The following is a 22286-nucleotide window of genomic DNA, read 5'->3' as shown; positions in this document are numbered from 1 at the left end:
GAGCACATTTTATTCCTGCTTGCAAACCCTTGCACGGTAGTTATGCTTTCTGCAGTTGTTGCAGCCTTTTCCAACAGCAGGATGTTGCTGTAGCCCATGTCTGCCACTACACAGTGTACAGCTCTTTGTGTTGTCTTCTGAAAGTTCATTCTGATTGTTTTTCATTTTCAGATTTCTCTTTTGCTCTCTCAAATCTTTTTTTGTCTCTCCACTTTTCTGTAGCTTAGGGGAGTTGTAATCCTGTCCACTGCTTCAGTGTATTGTTTTCCCTCCAGCAGCTTCCATGGGGATGTCTACACTGCAGTAAAACACTGGCGCCTGGTCCTGATCAGCTGACTCGGGCTTTCAGGGCTCAGGCTGTGAGCTATAAAACTGCAGTGTAGACGTTCAGGATCCAGTTGGAGTGTGGGGTCTCAGACCCCATGCTGGGGGAAGGTCCCAGAGCTGAACTCCAGCCCAAGCCCAAACGTCTAGACCACAATTTTGTAGCCCCGCTAGCCTGCCTGGGCCAGCCAGTGTAGACATCCTTCAGCTGGCCTGAATAACTTCAGTTGCCAGGCAAATTCAGATTGCCTTTTCTAAATTCAAGTCTGGATCTTCCTGCAGTCTCTTTCTGAGCTTTATGTCTCTGATCCCCATAACAATCTGTTCTAATTAGGGAATCTGTGAGCTCTCCATAATTACACGATTGACTCAGCAGTCTGAGATCAGTCACAGATTCTTCAAAAGTCTGTCCCTCTTGTTAGGATATAGATATTCAGGCCTGTCTGTAAAGGCCTATACTCTAAGAATTTAGGTGTATTCTTATCACTTGGCTAGTGATAGAGGTATAAAAGAAAGAATCAAAATCACTGTCTGCTGGTGTAAGGGCCTTCTCTTACTGTGACAGTCTGAGGCCCTGTTCTTAGGCTAAGGCCTTTGGCTAAGCAGCAGAGGCAGCCATAAGCTGGGAAGCGACCGGTCACATCCTCACATTCCAAACTAGTCACACTGAAATAAGGTGCTATTCGGCTGTTAGGAATGCAGTCCTGTCCTGATGGTTCCTATCACCTCCAGAGAAAGGGAAGTGCCTAGAAAATGTAAAAGGAAACTTAGTTTGATAGCATCCTGTCTGGCAAGAACTCACTTATCAATAGCTGGGATGTGAAATCCTCACTTCTGTATTGTCTTGTCATTATAGTTCCCACTTTGCTGTTGTTTGTCTGTATAATCTCTGTCTGGTTCTGTGATTGTTCCTGTCTGCTGTATAATTAATTTTGCTGGGTGTAAACTAATTAAGGTGGTGGGATATAATTGGTTACATAATCATGTTACAAAAGTGGGTGAAGGAATAAGCCCCCTAACACCTCTTTTTGAGCTCTCAGATGAAAGTTGTATCTTTCAAAAGTCTCATTCTTTTCGGGAGTGCAGTACTCCTTACATTTTTGCAGCACAGTCTCATAACTAACCTGCTCTTCCTGGATTAACTGTAGGCTATTTGTGATGAGGCATTTGCCCCACACTGGTGGAGAAAAGATTAAAAGCAGCCCTGGGGAGGCTGCACAGTAGCCAACCAATCAGTGAGGGGCTCCAAGGAGCAGCCAATCAGGGCAGAGAGATATATAAAGAGAGCTGCTAAGCAGAGGAGTCAGTTCCCTCTTGGGAGTCCAGGGAGAAAGGACTGGTTCCCTGGAGGGCTGAGGGAACTGCCAGCACCCTGGACAGAGCAGTGTGGGGCCAGGTCAGGGGAGCAAGAGGGAGCTCCAGCCTGACTGGCTGAAAGACTGAAGCCCTGGTACAGGGGCAGAGAAGGTGCTAGGGCTATGGGGAAGTGGCCCAGGGAAACAGATGGTGGGGGCTGAAGGAGATGCAGCGTGTGACTGCTGCTGAGAGGGTCCCTAGATTGGGACCTGGAGTAGGGTGGGCCTGTGTCTCCCTCACCTCCACTTGCCACTGAGGGGTGTGGCCAGTGAAGGGCTGCAGTTTGCCACTGAGGCAAGTGGCTAGAACCTTGGGCTACAGTTGGCCATGGAGGTGAGTGGCTGGACAGAGAACTGCCATTCCCCTGGAAGGGGGAGAATGGAATGGGGCACAGCTGGAAGGCTGTGTTCTGAAGAGGATGCCTCGATCCTTGAGGCGATGCAGGTCCAGAGCAGAAGTAATGGCAGGCAAGACACCACCAGAGGAGGGCGCCCTGTGAAAAGACGGAGCTAATTCCCAAAATGACCAGCAGGAGGCGCCATGGTGGTGAGGCAGAACCATTACACTATTATATACATCTAATGTTTCTGGCCCAGCTATATTATGGAAAATAACTACCTTTTGTGTATCTGTCTTCTCCAACATGCTTGCTGATGTGCAGAGACTGTGTTGTTGCCTGAAACTCCGGTGAAGAGTTTGAGCTTTGCTGGGGCTCTGAGTTGCTCCATTTCCCGTTTTTGTCCTCTTCACCCCACTTCTGGGACTTTGCAATATGTATGAGCTCTTATGAAGGAAACTTAGATAAAGCTGAGGGAGATGGTTCTTTATCAGAAGTAAGACATAGACCATCTGCAAAGTCTGCCTGCTCTGTGCTAGAGTTGTCTCTCTGCCTCCTTGTGCTCAGGCAGACTAGGTGGACCCGACATCTATGCATGGCTGTCTTAAAGGGATCACCCACAATACTATGGTTAAAGGAGGGATGGAACAGTATTGGGCCAACAAGGTCCTGCCCCTCCTGCTCCAAAGAGAGGACTTGTTTCAAAGGGAGCCCTGGCAGTTAAGCAGGGGGAGAGTGAAGGAGAAACTGGCTGAAAGCAAACAGCACAATGCCCAGGGGAAGGGCCAGGATTGTGACTAGGACTCAGACGAGAAGCCAGGGTCTGGGTTCCCTTGTTCTCCCCCCTTCTCCCTGACCTGGGGGAGCAGCTGGACTCTGAGAGTGAGCTGGGAAGACCCCCACACGCACACACAGCTGAGTCTCTGAATTGCTGATACTTGTGCAAGCAGAAGGGAGGGAAAACAAGGAAAGTAGGAAGTGGCCCAGGAGAGGCTGATCTGGAGTAGCAGCCAGAAGGGACAAACTGTGACTTGGTCATTGAGCTGCCCAGACGAGCCACCCCCAAGACTTGGAGAGACTCTTTGGCCACATTCTGACCACTAGACCTGCTGGCCACTGAGCATAGCCTGCTACAGGGTTCTTTTTATTGGCTTTCTGGGTTTTGAGCCTTTGGGAGGGTCAAATTTTCAAGCTTTTCTCCACCACAAAAAAAGCTAGAGACCTGCCTTTTGCTTTTTTTTTATTATTATTATTTATTTAAATAAAGATTCTCACATAATCACATGACTCCAAGAGCTGGGTCTTTAAGAAAAAAACAAATATTAAGATACTAACATTAAAATTGCAAGTGTTGACCCCACCGAGAATTAGTCTTTTTAAAAATACCTGATTCCTGAGCAAAAGAGACATGAAAAGAAATTCTGAAGTCCATGGCAACACCACTACTGACGTCAGTGGGGCCAGGATTTCACCCCATCAAATGTATTTCCTCCCCCACCCCCACCTTCAAATTTTACATCAACACAGACACAACTGAAAGTGGATGGGAAAGTTCCTCTTAAGGAAGTAGCAGAAACATCACAGGAAGGAAATAGTACCAGACAGCTTTCTTATCTCAAGAAAATTAAAGGTTGTGTTGGAGAGACTATAATTGAGGAATTAATTTTAAGGAATTTAGCTGAAGGAGAGCTAACATTTTAATACCCTTTCAAGGGAAGTCACCTATAGAAGAGCGAGAAAGAACAAAAGAAAACTAATTGGAGCAGAAAAGAGGAGTTCTGCGTTAAGAACTCAGTTTAAAACCAGAGGCTTCTAAATGATCTCACCATCCTTAGTGGCTTCTGGTGCAGTACTGTTCTGAAAGTTTGTGGAGAGACAGAGAAGTTACAGTAATCCTATTTGGGCCTGCAAGCAATGAACTACCCAGCAGGGTCTAATGAAAGCGCTTCCAATTACTGCCTGATGCTATGTTTTTTCTCTGAGACATTAAGATTTTCCTCAAGGAAAAACAATGAAAAGTATTTTTTTTAAGGTGGAGATTTCTGCAGTAGCTCAGGAGAAGATGTCTCTTCTGTGGGGGTGGGAGGAAGCAATGCAGAAGCACCAAAACTAGGGCTGGTTCAAAATTTTCTGTCAAAACTGTTTTTCTGTGGGAAATTTGGTTTACCACTGAACGAAATTTTTTTCAAAAGATGTTTGCTTTCAGCAAAGAATTTCAATTTGAAGTAAAAAAAATTGCCTAAAACCTGAAATACTTTGGGTTTTGGCAAAAAAATTATGGAAGTTTGATTTTTTTCAGTGGAAAAATCAACATTTTTGGTGGAAAAAATAAACAAAAATGATTTTTTCATTACATTAAAGATTGTCCACAGGGAATTTTTTTTTCTAACCAAAATCTTTAAACCAGTTTCCCCTGGTTCATGGAAGAAGCTAAGAGTTCAATGGGCAAATTTAGCAGAAGAGTTTTAATAGTAACCTGTAAAAAATAGAGATCACCTAAGATCAAAGTACCCTCAAACTTCAAGTAAGTTTGGTCTGGGATCAGAACTATGGGACCATCTCAAGTCAAAATACGATACGATTGACTCCTCCTATTCAAAACCTTATCCGTCACTGGCGTATCTCAGCACCTTACACCACCTCTGTTATTGGAGTATTGTTCCCATTTTACAGAACTGAGATCTGGTGATTTGACAAAGGTCACAAAGGAGAACTGTGAATCAAACCCACATTCCTTCATCCCCAACCCAATTTCTGAACCACAGAACACCCCTCTGACAGAATTATAGTGTTAACTTGGTTATTGTAGGAGACAGAGGGCAGAATTCAGCCGCCATATGGCAAAAGACAAAACCGAGACAAATCACTAAGGCCTCAATAGTGAGACAAGTTGTGGGAGGGAATCTCTTTTATTGGACCAACTTCTGTTGGGGAGAGAGACAAGTTTCCTAGTTTACACAGTCCTGAAACAGAGCTCTGTGCAGCTCAAAATATTGCCTCTCTCACCAACAGAAGTTGGTCCAATAAAAGAGATTCCCTCACCTACCTTGTCTCGCTAATATCCCAGGAACGACATGGCTACAACACTGCATACAAAGGCTTAATAGACTGGTTTCTTGGTAACCTTCTGTTAAGGCTCCTTTCCCAACCCATTCTAGTCTGATTGGCACAGCCACGTGTATAGCCAGACACCGTATCGTGCATGCAGTATCTGCGGACCCGTAGGCTGTGTGAACTACAGTCAATGTCAGCCTGTTTCAGGTGGAGTCAAGAATAGGGTATGCTTCTATTATAATAATAATTAATTAATACCTAGTTCTTATTAAGCCTTTTTCATCCATATTTCTCAAAGCATTTTACAAAGAAGGTCACTATCATTGTCCTTTTTAAAAAAAAAAAAAAAAAACAGATGGGGAAACAGGCATGAAAGGATGAAGTGATGTGCTGCCCATGGTCCCTAGGAGCAGAGCTGGTAAGAGAATACAGGTCTGCTGAAGCCAAGTTCAGTGCTCGATTCACTAGGCCTCACTACCTCCCACATGGCTGTTGCTATAGGAAATCAAGTAAGCAACTTACTGTAAGAGCTAATTGTTGATCTACCCTTGGCTGACCAAACCACTGAAGCGATGTGCAGGGAAGGGGAATCTATGGTGCTTGTAGGGAACAACACTCCATCTCATCTAGTATCCCATCTTCAACAATGGACATCGGAGTGGGCACGTTTCACATCAGTACAAAACTGTAGCTCCCTTTTCTACCCCCTCTTCTGTGTTTCCCACTCTTGCTTCACCCCCTTTGGAGCCTTCTCCTGACACCCAGCCAGAGGCATCTAAAACAAAGAGGAAAAATCCTCTTTCTTCCATTTTCCAGAGGGGACTTGCAGGAGGGGGAACCAGCCTACGAGATAAACATACCACATGCCAATAGCTGAAACCGCTTTCCTAGACCCTGGCTGTATACGCTATGCTGTGATATTTTTTACCCCAGCTTGGTTATGCTTGTGGGACTCGTGAAAGGAGAAATTCATACTGCAGCATTCCTGCTCTTTATGCCTACGGATTGACAAATCTGAGAGGCATAATGGGAAAATGGACCATTGTAACCACTCTTGAAATAAAAGCTCTCAAAGGCAACTCGGGAGGTTTTTTTAAGCAGCTTTTTCGTTTTTCCCTTCCTCCCTACTACTAACTCAGTTCCTGACAATATAATCCAGTGAGAACCCAGAAACTATAGGCAAGGTGGTGTATAATTAATGAGCAGAGTTTATGTGGCTGGAACAAAAGAGCTAATTATGTAGCAATCAGTTATTTGAAGAGAAACACCATTTCCCCCACCCCCCTTTAATGGCTATGCAAACAGCAGCACTGTGGAGTGACAATGCAAAAGGAACAAAAATATATAGAGAAGCACCGTATATAAAATGTTACAGGTGCAGAAAACCCATGCATCATGGAGGAGAGCGTTATGATAAACAAACATGCAGAATCCTGCTGTTTAATCTGGGGAAATGGCTCCTTCCTAAGAGCTCCGGAATGCAGTGTTTCATTTTGGTCTCAGACTGCTGCCTCTCTTCTCTCTTCACTGAGTGGATCCACGATGTTCATTAATTACCCAGGGTGTGTTTGTCAAAGTCACTGAAGCAAGTCAACAGCAACACTGGATGGGGTAAAAAAAACTTAAAGCACGCGATTTTCAAAGGATTCAAATCCTTTCTCATAAGAACTCCCACACTGGATCAGACCAATGGTCCTTCTAGCCCAGTATCTTGTCTTCCAGTGGTGGCCAGTGCCAGATGCTTCAGAGGGAGTCAACAGAACTGGGCAATTTATTAAGTGATCCATCCTCTGTTGTCCAGTCCTGGCTTCTGGCAGTCAGAGGTCTAGGGACACCCACAGCATTGGGTTGTGTCCTGACAACTTTGACTAATAGCCATTGATGACATATCCTCCATGAACTTACCTAATTATTTTTTGAACCCAGTTATACTTTTGGCCTTTGCAACATCCTCTGGCTTACTGTGCACTGTGTAAAGTACTTCCTTGTGTTTGTTTTAAATCTGCTGCCTGTTAATTTCATTGGGTGACCCCTAGTTCCTGTGTTATGTGAAGGGGTAAATAACATTCTCCTGTCCCTCTGGCAGAGAGAGAGGGGATTTGAACCTGGGTCTCACACATACCAAGCAAGAGGTCTAACCACTGGGTAAAAGTAATATGGTGGATACCTTCTCCTTCGCCTCCCTGCATTTTGAATGGAAGGTGGGTGGCCTCTGAACATCCTCTCAGATCCAGCCCTGCATGTGACTTAGGTGGCCAAACACCTATATCCTCTGGTTTGTGAATTGCTCTGGGACTTAGACAGGAGACAGGCGTCCAGACGCCCAGAGGAAGGGAGCAGTGCACATGCCCGGAGGCAGAAGCATGGGTGCTAAGGGAGCTTTTACTTTGAAAACGTAGGTGCTGGCTAAGGTTAGGCACCTGTAGGATTGGCTGAAGTTTGTGCATTGCAGTGGACCCTAAACTGGGACTTAGGAACCTAAACCCAAGACTTAGGCACCTAAGTACCTTGGTGGAATTAGGCCTTCCTGTCAGCCAACAGGGTGTTATTACCCTTCATGATGAGCCCTGAAAGATCCAATTAGACTTATCCCTGACAACAGCTTTGAACATGTGGAGTTGCAAACCTAGGAACAACAATGGAAGGTCTGAAATAAGCAGCTCTATGTGGAATGAGATGAGAACATCAGGAGTAGAGCTGGTCAGGACACGTTCAACAAAAGTTCTTTTCTGTTGGGGTTTCTCAGGTCCAGAATGGAATTTCTGGTCAGTGTGTGTGTGAGAGAGAGAGAGACCCAAGTTCAAGTCCTAATCTGCCTGATCTCCAAGTGAGATTGAACCCAGCAGAGCAGGACTAGTTTTCATTCTGATGCAGAACAAAAACAAATGTCAAAACCTCAGTATTTTTCACAAAGCAGAATTCTTGTTTCCTGGCCATCCCTAAGAAGAAGCATTTACTGAGTGGAATTTTTATTGGATGACAGTTTGGGGCAGGGATCCTGAGTGAATAACTCAGACTTGTTAGTTAAGTGTCACAGGGGTACTGGTTGTTTAAGGAGCCTCTGTATTGGGCCTGAAATTGGGACTAGGCTTCACTGGGCCTGTAGTCTCCCTTAAAGCACATCCTGTTACTACACCATGAATAAGAGTTGAAGATTAGCTGGCACCAGGTAATAGGTTGTTATTTACAAACATCCCATGCTGGACAGATGTTGTGCCCGGTAATTTGCATGCTATGAGACTAGGCATTTGTGGGTACCTGTAATCAGGGTAAGGTTGGGCACCCCTGTGTTTAAAGGCTGATGCCAAGGGAAATGAAGGCTGATGCTGAGAATCCATGGGTTGAAGCTGGCAGTACGTAATATAGCTGGCACACAGAGAGAGCTGCCGGCACTGTACCAGGGAATAGGTCAGTTGGAATTGGCACCCAGAGGCAGACAGTGGCGCTGCACCAAGGTCTATGCAGGTTGCAGCTGAGCAGATGCTGGTACAGCACTGAAGATTATGTATTGTGACTGCATCAGAGGGGTAGCGGTGTTCGTCTATATCCATAAAAGCAACGAGGAGTCCGGTGGCACCTTAAAGACTAACAGATTTATTAGGGCATAAGCTTTCCTGGGGAAAAGAAAACCACTTCTTCAGATTAATGGAGTGAAAACTACAGAAACAGGCATAAATATATATACTGGCACATGAAGAGAAGGAGGTTACCTTACAAGTGGAGAACCAGTGTTGAAGGCCAATTTCAAGTTAGGGTGGATGTAGTACACTTCCATAATTGATGAGGAGGTGTTAATACCAAGGGAGGGAAAATTGCTGTTGTAGTGAGCCAGCCACTCCCAGTCCCATTTCAAGTCCAAATTGATGGTGTTAAGTTTGCAAATGAATTGTAGTTCAGCAGTTTCTCTTTGAAGTCTGTTTGTGAAGTTTTTTTGATGAAGCCTGGCTACTTTTAAATCTGTGATTGAGTGTCCAGGGAGATGGAAGTGTTCTCGTACTCCTTTTGTGTGTTACCATTCCTGATGTCTGATTTGTGTCCATTTATCCTTTTGCATAGAGACTGTCCAGTTTGGCCAATGTACTTGGCAGAGGGCCATTGTTGGCACATCTACTAATGGCATATATCCCATTTGTAGATGTGCAGGTGAATGAGCCATCTGACGATGTGGCTGGGTCCTATGACGGTGTCGCTAGAGTAGACATGGAGACAGAGTAGGCAACTGGGTTTGTTACAGGGATTGGTTCCTGGGTTAGTGTTTGTGTGGTGTGTAGTTGCTGGTGAGTATTTGCTTCAGGTTGGGAGGCTTTGAGAGTGGGGGATCATTTTCCAGGAAAAGTTGTAGATTGTTGATGCACTGGAGAGGTTTTAGCAGGGGGCTGTACGTGATGGACAGTGGTGTTCTGTTATTTTCCTTGTTGGGCCTGTCCTGTAGTAGGTGACTTCTGGGTACCCATCTCGCTCTGTCAATCTGTTTCCTCACTTCCCCAGTGGGTATTGCCGTTTTAAGAATGCTGGATAGAGATCCTGTAGGTGTTTGTCTCTGTCTGAGGGATTGGAGCAAATGCGATTGTATCTTAGAACTTGGCTGTAGACAATGGATCATGTGATGTGGTCTGGATGAAAGCTGGAGGCATGTAGGTAAGTATAGCAGTCAGTAGGTTTCCAGTATAGGGTGGTGTTTAGCTGACCATCACTTATTTGCACTGTAGTGTCCAGGAAGTGGATCTCTTGTGTGGACTGGTCCATGCTGAGGTTGATGGTGGGGTTGAAATTGTTGAAATCAAGGTGGAAATCTTCAAGGGCCTCCTTCCCAGGGTCCATATGATGAAGATGTCATCAATGTAACATAAGTAGAGGAGGGGCACTAGGGGATGAGAGCTGAGGAAGCGTTGTTCTAAGTCAGCCATAAAAATGTTGGCATACTGTGAGGCCATGTGGGTACTCATAGCAGTGCCGCTGATTTGAAGGTATAAGTTACCCCCAAATCTGAAACGGTTGTGTGTGAGGACAAATTGCATCCAGTGCACATGCTGGCATCAGGCAGTGTTCAGGATGTAGCTGGGCATCCCTAGTTAAATGCTTACATCAGAGCAGGCTGTAGCTGGCACTCTCCGTCAGTGAGATGCTGGCAGAAGGTAACGTAGTCTGTAGCAGGGTGTCTGCACTTTATTATTTTTTACCCCATCCAGTGACACTGTTGACTTGGTCCAGTGACTTCATGTTTTCCAGAGCAGAACATGTTGAAACTGTCTTCCCCATTCCAGGTGAGTGCTCCAGCACTGGGCTGAAAGCCATAAGGTGGGCACCTCCATCACCGCCTCTGATTGTTTTGTTTGGGGCAAGGCAGACACCTAACTCTTTCCTTCAGGAAGCAGTATAGGCATCTACACTGCCTGACTTCCCATTTGTGAGTCACTAGCAGAGTCAGGCACCTCCCTGGAGCTTGAACTTAGGCACCTATCTCCATGAGAGGGATGGGGGTGAGCACACCCACCTCTCATCAGCATCTCCTATTGGCTAGCTTAGGCAGCTCACTGCCTAGCAGCTGGCTTTTGTGGATCATATTTGAAGGTGTCTTCTCTCTCCCCATTCATTGAGGAAAGTCTGAGCACCTCACCCAGGCTTTGTACATCGCAATGTTGTTCCTATGATTTTCTAAATACCTAGAAGTTAGGTGGCATGATGCTCAGCATTGCAACAGCTATGTCCCTTTGTGGATCCTACCCGAAGTGTCAATGCTCAGAACAAACTGGCCCTTGTCATGCCATAAATCTTGAGATTTATTGGCTATTAGTTACACGCCAGCTTTCTGGAAATAGAGGGTGCTGGTACATATCATTGGGGCTATTTGCTGCACAGCTCCAAAATCAATGAATAACGAGTAAGTGAGGGGGTTGGATTGCCTGGGGGATGGGTAATGGCAGTGACTGGAGCTTTTCATCTGTATTTCATGAGGTCACATTCATTTTAGCAATGGGATGGGCAACTTGGGAATATCTCCAGGAAGCTGGGAGAATGCTACTGTCTTCCCAAGTCATGGTTTAGATTCCTCTTGGAATCAAAGCAAGTGTCAGATTCTGAAGCCTTGTAAGTACTGGCGTACATGTGCGCACTCAGTGTTTTCATAGATTGATAGATTTCCAAGGCCAGAAGGGACCATTATGATCATCTTGTCTGACCTCCTGCAGAACACAGGCCAAAGAACCTCATCCAAAAAGTTCTGCACCAGCCTGTAACTACTGTTTGAGCTACAACAGCTCTTTTAGCAATACGTCCAATCTTGACTTAAAGACTTCCAAGTTATGGAAAATCCACCACATACCCAGGTAACCTGTTCCAGTGTTAATTGCCCTCGTAGCTTGCCTCATTTCTACTGTTTCTTTCCTGCTGCTCTGTGCAGACCATTGGAATCTCAGCAGATGTGTGGAGTACATACCAGAAACACCCATCCCAGGCGTAGAAGGGCTAAAGGCGATCAAAGCATTATTCAGCAAATGAATTGTGCATTTTTTAAAAAAAAGTATATCCTGGTAACATACACTTGCTGCCCACTGCCCTGGGAGGGGCCATGTGCACTACAGAGAATACAGTGAGGGATGGAACCTGAACAATGGTCCAGAAGGTTAAAATGATGTGGAGTTAGTAAACCAGGTCTTCAGCTGTACTCAGTGGGGCTAGTGACGCACACCAGGTGAGACTCTGTCCCAGTGTCCTTGTCAGGCCTGGCAATTTCTGTGAGCACCTTTCCCCAGAAAGAGTGTGGAGCCACATTCTGCTCCATAGAACCATCCTTCAGAAGATCCCTGGGGTTCTGTACCTTTCATTTCTCACCCAGGCAAGTTACACATGTAACATCACTACCTCTTATTTAAATCTCTCTCTCTCTCTCTCTCTCTCTCAAAGCTTGTTCAGTGATATGACCAAATCAGTGCAAACTGGAGTCATCAGCCTTGTGGTTGAAGACTGAATAGAAGACAATTTTTCTACATCAGTTCATCTAGATATTTGTCTAATTTTGAGATAACCTGTTCCAGTGGTTAACTGTCCTCATAGCGTGCCTCAGTTCTACCGTTTCTTTCCTACTGCTCTGTGCAGACTGTTGGAATAGTGGCTGCCTATAATTTCAATGCCTCACAAGCAAGCTTGTGAAAGCACTACCTTAACTGGAGCTGGAGTCAATTTATGCAGATTTCCTCTTGCTCAGGCTGGTGTGGGAATGGCTTGTTGATCACAGGTAGCTTCTGTAAAAGGAACACTGTCTCTGTGGGCATTTTGGGGAGATCACCACACTGATGGTGTTAAAACCACAGCGGTGTGAAGGCATCGGCTTTCTCTGTGCCTTCAGCTGCCTACTCTGAACTGTCTCAGGGCTGGTCTACACCAGGATTTTACATCAATGTAGCTACGTCTCTGAGGGAGTCCACCTCCTGAGAGACGTAGCTATACCAACCTAATCCCTGATGTAGACAGTGCTAGGTTGATGGAAGAATTCATCTGTTGATCTAGCTAGATCACTGCCTCTCAAGGGGGTGGATTACCCATGCTAATGGGAGAACCCTTCCTGTTGGTGTCGGTAGTGTCTACACTGAAGCGCTGCAGCAGCACAGCTGTGCCATTATAGCATCTGAAGTGTAGAAAATCCCTCACTAACTTCCTGCACCCTGTTGTCTGCTCCACTTCCACCCACAAGCCTTGTGCCCCCTGTGCGTTCTGGACTTTCCCAACATCCTTCTGCACCTGGGTACAAATTTTCAAAAGAACGTCTAATTAGTCAGCTAAATGAAGGCCAGATTTTGAAATATGCAGAGCACCCAGCAGTTCCCACTGGGACACTGATGGTACGAAGTGCTAATGTTCTGATTTCATGTCTCTGTTACCCAGGATCACTTACTGAAAAGGATATCCCTCTGTGAACCACGGTGACTCTGGAATGGCACCAGGGTCTCTGGGAGCAGAACTGGGCCAAGGAATTGTGTGCACATTTGTGCTAGTTCCACTGCTGCCTTGGTGAATGAAGGGTACAGAAGTAGCAGCAGGGATTTAGAAGTGAGCCTCAGTGTGCTGTCAAATCAAGTCTCTCTCTAAATCTGAATTTGACTGACTAATGAGCCGTTGCCACCGGCCTGGGCGCACATTGCCATCCCCAGCCTATCTGGCAACAGCCGGGCTCTAATCAGGGTGGAAAGAAATATTTATCCAGACCCTGCAGAGCTGAATTACCGTGTTTCACGCAACTTCAGTGTGGAATAAGCAGTGTAGTAATTGGCCGCACAGTATGAATTGTTGCTCACTCACTGGCACCTCCTGTAGGCCTGGCAACCTGTTCCCAATGAGAGATGTTTTGCATAGCGTGAATATCCCTCTTAGCTCCTTGAGGCTGCATGCAGGAACTGACAGTCCAAAGGCCTAATTCTCTACTGGTGTAACACCACTTTTAACTCCATCAGGCCAGATATTCAGCTGGTGTAAATCACTGCAATTCCATTTAAGTTGATGGAGCTACTCTGAGGTGTATCAGCTGAGGATCTGGGCCATTGGGTTCCATGGAGTTACTCCTGATTGATGCCAATGAAGATGAGGGGAAGTGAAACCCCTGGTGTGTTAAAACTCAATGACTTTTGTTTTGTTTTGTTCAACACAAATGCTATGCTATTACTGCAATGTATATCCCAGTAACACCTGGAGGTCCCAACCAAGATCAGGACTGGGGTGCTAGCTGTTGTACGAACAAAAAGTCAGAGACGTGTCTGCCCCAAAGCACTTACCACCTAAACAGAAAAGACAGACAAAGGGAAACAGAAGCACAGCCTCACACAGCAAGTCACTAGCGGAGCTGAGAGAAGAGTCCAGGTCTCCTGCATCTCAAACCAGTGCCCTATTCTCTGGACCCAGGGTGTTCTGTGGGAGTTGCTCTGCACGACAAAGTTTTAAGGCTTCTAGAATGTATCCAGTTATTTTCCAGTGGACAGAAAGGACTTCAGTGTGACACCAGAGCAGCAATTTGAATACTTGCCATATTGATATGAACCATCATAGCCACCGTAGACTGGGTGCTTTTTCACCAACTGAATTTTAGGAAAAGCTAATTAGCCATTAACTGCTAAATGACTGTGCACACTTATCAACTTAAAACCATATGCCACTAGATTAACAATTAAATCCCATTGATTTTATACTTCCCAGTGCAATGGCGCAAGAAAAATCTCCTTCTCTTCATGTACTTCAGCCTTCTTTCCAAGCCAGCCTTTAAACTTCAGATCTAAGCAACTCAGAAATCACATTCCCTTACAAAAACAACCCGGTGCTGTTCTGGCTGGAGCTGTGCGTGGAGCATTAGTGTTCACAGCGCTTCCCATGTTGATATGCAAAGAAGCTGGTTGTGTTGGAAGTAAACATATGCTTCATTTAGGAAAGTAACCAAGTGCTTTTACATTTAATTCCTGACCAAGTTTATGTAAAATTAATTGCATCACATGTTCCATGCATCTTTTAATTGCAAAACCAATTAACTTTAAAATGTTCTGCTTTGTAGTTCCCCTAATGGATGGCATAGTTTTAGTTAGCTTTACAAAATCAGTCTTTTGCTAAAACTGGGCAGGCAGCCATGCTCGGTTACCTTCTGGAAGTGAGATCCCTTCAGCCAAGCTAGTTTCAAGTAGTCTCTGCACTGGAGTTATTTTGGAGGCGAGAGATCAGCTGAGGATCCTTAAAGTGGAAATCCTAGGTTCAAGGCTCAATTCTCAAGTACAGCATTCTGGCACTTCGGGAAGTTATAGAATAGGAAGGTCAAGGTGGGTTTAAGCTACCTTCATGCTCCCCATATTCTGAGGCTGTTCAGGGCTCTAACTAGCCCTCACGAAAAGCTGCACTAATGTACGTTGTTTAATTAATAATAATAATATCATGTATTTATTTTATCATGATAGAGCCTAGGAGTAGAGCTAGGTGAATGTTTCTGACCAATTTTTGGTGAAAAATTCAGATCTGGTGCCATCAAAATAATTTGCAAATTTCTGGCAAATTTGCTGAAGTGTTTCAGCCGAAAATAAAATCCCTAAAAAAACCCTTGAAGAAATTCTGAAAAAATCCAAATGTTTCACTTTGACATTTTTGAAATGGAACTTTTCAATTTGCAGTGACTTTTAGTTTTGAAATTTCCCTTTAATTTTATATATACAAATAATTTTAAAAGTAAAAAAAAAATCCACACATTTTTGAAAATAAAACGTTTCATTTCCAGTCAAATGAAACATTTTGTTAAACCTAAAACAATTTTTAATTTTTTGAATTGCCAGCAAACCTACAAATCCTTTATTCACACAGTTCTACCTAGGAGCCCAGGTATGGACCAGGACTCCATTGTGCTAGGTGCTGTACAAACACAGAACAAAAAGACAGTCCCTGCACCAAAAACTGTTCAATCTCACTTCTTCCAATGGCTTCCTATGGGTATGTCTGCACAGCAACTGGATGCCTGCTGACTCAGGCTCACGAGGCTCAGGGTTATAGGGTTGTCAATTTTGGCTGGACGTATTCCTGGAGTTTTCATCATATGACATAATCTTTAATTAAGATTAATTAATTCCTGGAAACTCCCAGACAATCCTGGAGGGTTAGCAACCCTATGGGCTTGTGGATCTGTTTCGTTGCTGTGTAGACTTCCAGGCTCAGGCTCAAGTCTCCGCTCTGGGACACTCCCACTTCACAAGGTCCTATAGCCCGAGCTCCAGCCCAGGCCCAAGCCCAACAGTCTACATTGGATTAAAACAGCCCCTCAACCTGAGCCCAAGTCAGCTGGCACAGGACAGCCGCAGGTTTCTCTTTGCTGTGTAGACATCCCTACATTCCCTGGGCTTGGGAAGCAAGTGTAACCATAGTGCACATGAGTCATACCCCTCCCTAGTGTGTCCCTCTTCCAAATGTATCCTATGCCAGAGGCTCAGAGCAGCTCCAAACATCGGTGACACATTGGGCAGGGAGGAGGGCTAGGAGAATGTTAAGGATCCAGGCACATAGCAGGTTTCTTTTGGAAGGATTTCTGGGCTGGGCATCTGAATATCTGCTATCCTGATACGCTTTAGACTCAGTGCTGCCTCTGTTTTCAGGTTCTGAGGTGTAGGACAAGCTAATTAGGAGAGCAGGTTGAAAAACCTGCTTTTTTAAAATGTGAAACATTTCACATTGGCTTTAATTTCAAAATGGGACCATTTTTCTTAAGGTTTTGCACAAAATGTTTTTGTCAAAAATGTCAAAGATTTGAAATGACATGGTGTCAAAAAGAAATGGTCAATTTTAGAAAACTTGCAAACCGGCAGTTGCAGAGTTTAGTTTTTCCTTTTGATTCTGGTCCATAATGTTGCCAAAGTTTGAGGTTTGGTCTGCCATGTTGCCCAAGTTTGAGAAAGTTTTGAAGTTTTGGAGAAGAAAAACTTTTTAAAAATTAAAGGAAATAAAACAAAATCCAGCCATTATTCAGTCTATTGTATTCAGTGGCAGAAAAGAGGAAAAATCAAGAGGAAGAGGGGGGAACAAAATTCTGAAACTTTAACGTGATGCAAATATTTGAAAATTCAAGCAAATAAAAAAAATTTTGATTTGTACTGAAATGAAAAATGGCATCAGGAATTTTCCCAAGATAAATGTCATTTTCAACTAAACCTGCTCTTTCAGAGGAAAAAAATATTATAGTCAAAAAAACTCAAACAGTTCCACTAATCTGCACTTAACAGCATAAGAGGACTTTGAAAGAGCAAAGCAACAGTACATCTGTTCTCTTCTCTATAGGTTCTTATCCCACCCTCATTACCATAATATCTGAAAACCTGCCAGTCGTACATTAAGCAGTGTGGCCAACATCTGTCTCAGCTGGTTCTTTCTCTCTCTTCCTCGAAAGTGCAATCACATGTGCAGTGGAGGGTTTGTGTTGGCTCCTCTTGTTTTGGAGCAGTGACTGTCTTCTTGTTCTGTATTTGTACAGCATCTCGCACAACAGGGTCCCAGTCAATGACTGGGTCTGAAAGGTGCCATGATGATACAAATAAATAATTATTACTCTGTAACCACCTTGCAGATGCAGCGGGTAATACTGATGCATTCCTGTGGGACCTGCACTGAGATGGGCTGACTGCTAGGGAAATTTGACACGCAGAATAAGTGCCTTTCAGTTGGCAAATAACCTCAGCCTGGGACTTAGGAGACCGGCATTCTACTCCTGGCTCTGCTATTGATCTACTGAGTGACCTTGCTGGAGTTACTTCACCTCTCTGCACCCAAGTTTTCCCCGTCAGCACAAGGGAAATGATCATACTGACCTCCCTTGTAAAATGTTTGGAGATCTCTGGATGGAAAGTGCCACACAGGAGCTAGGTATCATTATCAGTCAGGATAACTTCTAGTAAAAAAACCCAGCCTTTCTCTTGTGCCTTTGGTTGAGGGAAGGTTACCCCAGGGTACAAATCTGCCAGTACAAATCCCTCCAGTCTCTGGACCAGATTCTTAGCTCTCACCTGTTTTAACCCTGAAGTAATTCCATTGGTTGCTGCAGAGTTACTCCAAAATTGACACTACACGTTCAGAATCAAGATCTCTGAGCTATTGCTCCTCAGGACCCCAGGCACCTCCTTCTCTCTTTTCCTGAAAGTGTTTCTAGTTGGATCATCGAGACGCAGGCACATCTTAACGGGACGTCTTGACCCCAAGGAGGAGACAGCTGATGGATTAGGACAGGCAGGGGGGTGGCGGCAGGGGATGGGATAAAAAATTATGCTGCGTTAAGAGGATGCCTTCCTCCAAGTATGGATGAATGTGCTAGAGACTATTGACCTCCTTGCTCTGCAGGGGAGACCCAGGCAGGGACCGGGGGCGGAGGAGAACAGAGACAGATGGAGGGGAAGAGAGAGGAGGATGGATATCAAAGGGCACCCAGTTAATCTCCCTTTCAATGCAGATGTAAATACACCCTCCCCTCCCCCCGTTGGACAACACGTTGAATAATCACTGCAGGGCCTCTGCGGTCTCACTATCCGGGGAGCGACAGGTGCTTGGTTACAGCCTAGGAGCTCTTGCTAGAGTGGGATGGGGCTGTGAGGGCAAACAGCAGCAGTCCAGCCTTTCTTGCGAGGCTCCCCTGCTGCCAAGGCCAGTCTCTGTGTTAGACACATTGATTAACACAGAGAGAGAGAGAGAGAATGAGCCCATCAGCTCAGACAGCCATGGGGTGGGAGGCACTGGCTCCACTGTCCTGCATGCAGCAGGTGCCCAGCCCTGAAGTCTCCTGGAGAAAAGGGGCTTGATTTGCAGTTACATTACGGCCCCTTGTCTGTTCTCACTTTCAGGTGACGTAAATAAGAAGCAGGCAGCATTATCTCCTGTAAATGTAAACAAACTTGTTTGTATAAGCGATTGGCTGCACAAGATGTAGGTCTGAGTGGACTTATAGGCTCTAAAGTTTTACACTGTTTTGTTTTTGAGTTATGTAACAAAAAAAATCTACATTTGTAAATTTCACTTTCACGATAAAGAGATTGCACTACAGTACTTGAATGAGGTGAGTTGAAAAATACTATTTATTTTATCTTTGTACAGTGCAAATATTTGTAATAAAAATAATTGAGCACTGTACATTTTGTATTCTGTGTTGTAATTGAAATCAATATATTTGAAAATGTGGAAAACATCCAAAAATATTTATATAAATGTCAATTGGTATTCTATTGTTTAACAGAGCGATTAAAACTCTGATTAATTGTGATTACTTTTTTTAATTGTGATTAATTTTGGAGTTAATTGTGTGAGTTAACTGTGATTAATAGATGGCCCTAATAAAATATTACTGTGAAAAGTGATATTTGTATGTTTGTTAATATAAATCACTTTTCACAGAACACTTAGAAGCTATCTGGAAGGCTGTGAAAAGTGATACTTACATAGAGTATCAGGCATGGAAGGAGGTCATCTAGTCCAACCCCCTGCTCAAAGCAGGACCAATCCCCAGATCCTGCAAGGATTGAACTCACAACCATGGGTTTAGCAGGCCAATCCTCAAACCACTGAGCTATCCTTTCCCCCCTTATATATGTTTGTTAATGTCATTTTTCTCAGCAAGTCCCAGGACAAATTAAGCCTGAGAGTGGGGCTTGGAGGCAGAGGCAGAGGGGGGCATGGTGGAATGGATGTGGGGGATGCAAAAGGGGAGGGCTCCTGCCTCATACTAGGAAATCAGGACAAACAGCAAGTTATCTCAAGTGCCTATACACAAATGCAAGAAACCTGGGAAACAAGCAGGGAGAACTGGAAGTCCTGGCACAGTCAAGGAATTATGATGTATTGGAATAACAGAGACTTGGTGGGATAATTCACATGACTGGAGTACTGTCATGGATGGATATAAGCTGTTCAGGAAGGACAGGAAGGGCAGAAAAGGTGGGGGATTTACTGCTCTCTTACATACAGTGCATGGCTGCTCAGAGCTCAAGTATGAAACTGCAGGAAAATCCTGAGAGTCTCTGGATTAAGTTTAGAAGTGTGAGCAACAAGGGTGATGTCGTGGTGGGAGTCTACTATAGACCACCGGACCGGGGGATGAGGTGGATGAGGCTTTCTTCCAGCAACTCTCAGAAGTTACTAGATCGCACGCCCTGGTTCCCATGGGAGACTTCAATCACCCTGATATCTGCTGGGAGAGCAATACAGCGGTGCACAGGCAATCCAGGAAGTTTTTGGAAAATGTAGGGGACAATTTCCTGGTGCAAGTGCTGGAGTAACCAACTAGGGGCGGAGCTCTTCTTGACCTGCTGCTCACAAACTAGGAAGAATTAGTAGGGGAAGCAAAAGTGGATGGGAAGCCGGAAGGCAGTGATGTGTTGGCGGATGTGATTGCAGAGCCATTGGCCATTATCTTTGAAAACTCATGGCGATCGGGGGAAGTCCTGGACAACTGGAAAAAGGCTAATGTAGTGCCCATCTTTAAAAAAGGGAAGAAGGAGGATCCTGGGAACTACAGGCCAGTCAGCCTCACTTCAGTCCCTGGAAAAATCATGGAGCAGGTCCTCAAGGAATCAATTCTGAAGCACTTAGAGGAGAGGAAAGTGATCAGGAACAGTCAGCATGGATTCACCAAGGGCAAGTCAGGCCTGACTAATCTAATTGCCTTCTATGACTAGATAACTGGCTCTGTGGATGAGGGGAAAGCGGTGGACATGTTGTTCATTGACTTTAGCAAATCTTTTGACACGGTCTCCCACAGTATTCTTGCCAGCAAGTTAAAGAAGTATGGGCTGGATGAATGGACTATAAGGTGGATAGAAAGTTGGCTAAATTGTCGGGCTCAATGGGTAGTGATCAATGGCTCCATGTCTAGTTGGCAGCCAGTATCAAGTGGAGTGCCCCAACAGTCGGTCCTGGGGCCGGTTTTGTTAAATATCTTCATTAATGATCTGGAGGATGGCGTGGATAGCACCCTCAGCAAGATTGCAGATGACACTAAACTGGGAGGAGTGGTAGATACGCTGGAGGGTAGGGATAGGATACAGAGGGACCTAGCCAAACTAGAGGATTGGGCCAAAAGAAATCTGATGAGGTTCAACAAGGACAAGTGCAGAGTCCTGCACGTAGGATGGAAGAATCCCATGCACCGCTACAGACTAGGGACCGACTGGCTAGGCAGCAGTTCTGCAGAAAAGGACCTAGGGGTTACAGTAGACAAGAAGCTGGATATGAGTCAACAGTGTGCCCTTCTTGCCAAGAAGGCCAAAGGCATTTTGGGATATATAAGTAGGGGCATTGCCAGCAGATCGAAGGACGTGATCGTTCCCCTCTATTCGACATTGGTGAGGCCTCATCTGGAGCACTGTGTCCAGTTTTGGGCCCCACACTACAAGAAGGATGCGGAAAAATTGGAAAGAGTCCAGCGGAGGGCAACAAGAATGATTAGGGGACTGGAATATATGAGTTATGAGGAGAGGCTGAGGAAACTGGGATTGTTTAGTCTGTGGAAGAGAAGAATGAGGGGGGATTTGATAGCTACTTTCAACTACTTGAAAGGGGGTTCCAAAGAGGATGGATCTAGACTGTTCTCAGTGGTAGCAGATGACAGAACAAGGAGTAATGGTCTCAAGTTGCAGTGGGGGAGGTTTAGGTTGGATATTAGGAAACTTTTTCACTAGGAGGGTGGTGAAACACTGGAATGCGTTACCTAGAGAGGTGGTGGAATCTCCTTCCTTAGAAGTTTTTAAGGTCAGGCTTGACAAAGCCCTGGCTGGGATGATTTAGTTGGGGATTGGTCCTGCTTTGAGCAGGGGGTTGGACTAGATGACCTCCTGGGGTCCCTTCCAACCCTGATATTCTATGATTCTATGATCTCGCTGAATGGGTCCCAGCATGACGGATGGTGGTCTGTGCATGAGAGACCATAATTTGAGTCTGCCCCCTCGCTGGGACTGGTGAGGGTAGAATCCATGATGGACTCTACTAAGCCCTCAGGTTCTGAGCAACAGGCATGATTACAAGGTGAACCCATAACACGTGTTTTATTCAATCACAGGGAAGTCTTAGTGGGAGAAAATGATTCTGTCATCTCAATCGTACCTCCAGCCAGATTTCGGCTACTGTATGCCACTCACCACCTCTTCACTAGCAGAGGAGGAATGGCATGGACAAGACACGGTGCTTAATTTGTAATGAAAGAGGTGCTGGGGCTCAAGCCATTTTCTTACTTTCATAGAGACGTAGCAGGCCCAGAGGTGCCAGGGCTCTGAACTGCCTCGTTTTAGAGGCGCTGGGGCTCAGCCCTGGTACAAATTAAGCTCTGACAAAATACTGTTTCCCCCTGCTCACTTAGGCCTGTCTACACAGCCCATGGCACCGACATTCCAGCAATGATTCACAGGGCTCACGCTACCCCACTAAAAATAGCTGCATAGACATTGAGGCTCATGCTGGAGCGCTGGCTCTGAGGCCTAGAAAGAGGGTGGGCTTCAGAGCCTGAGCTACAGCCCAAGCTGCAAATTCCAAGTATTATCTACACAGCTATTTTTAGTGCAGTTAGCAAAATCTGTCAACAGAGGCTCAGAGGTTCATGGCTGCAGGCTGCTGTTGGCTACATAGACATCCCCTGAGATGCACCAGCTCAGAAGGGGGAGGGGTTTGCTGTTAGTCCTGCAGCCCAAAAGTAGTCGTGATGGACGCCCTGGTCACTCACAGGTCTCACCTTCACTAG

The sequence above is a fragment of the Lepidochelys kempii genome, chromosome 19, assembly GCF_965140265.1.
Source record: "Lepidochelys kempii isolate rLepKem1 chromosome 19, rLepKem1.hap2, whole genome shotgun sequence".
NCBI lineage: Eukaryota > Metazoa > Chordata > Testudines > Cheloniidae > Lepidochelys > Lepidochelys kempii.
Note: the sequence above shows the minus strand (reverse complement) of the source record.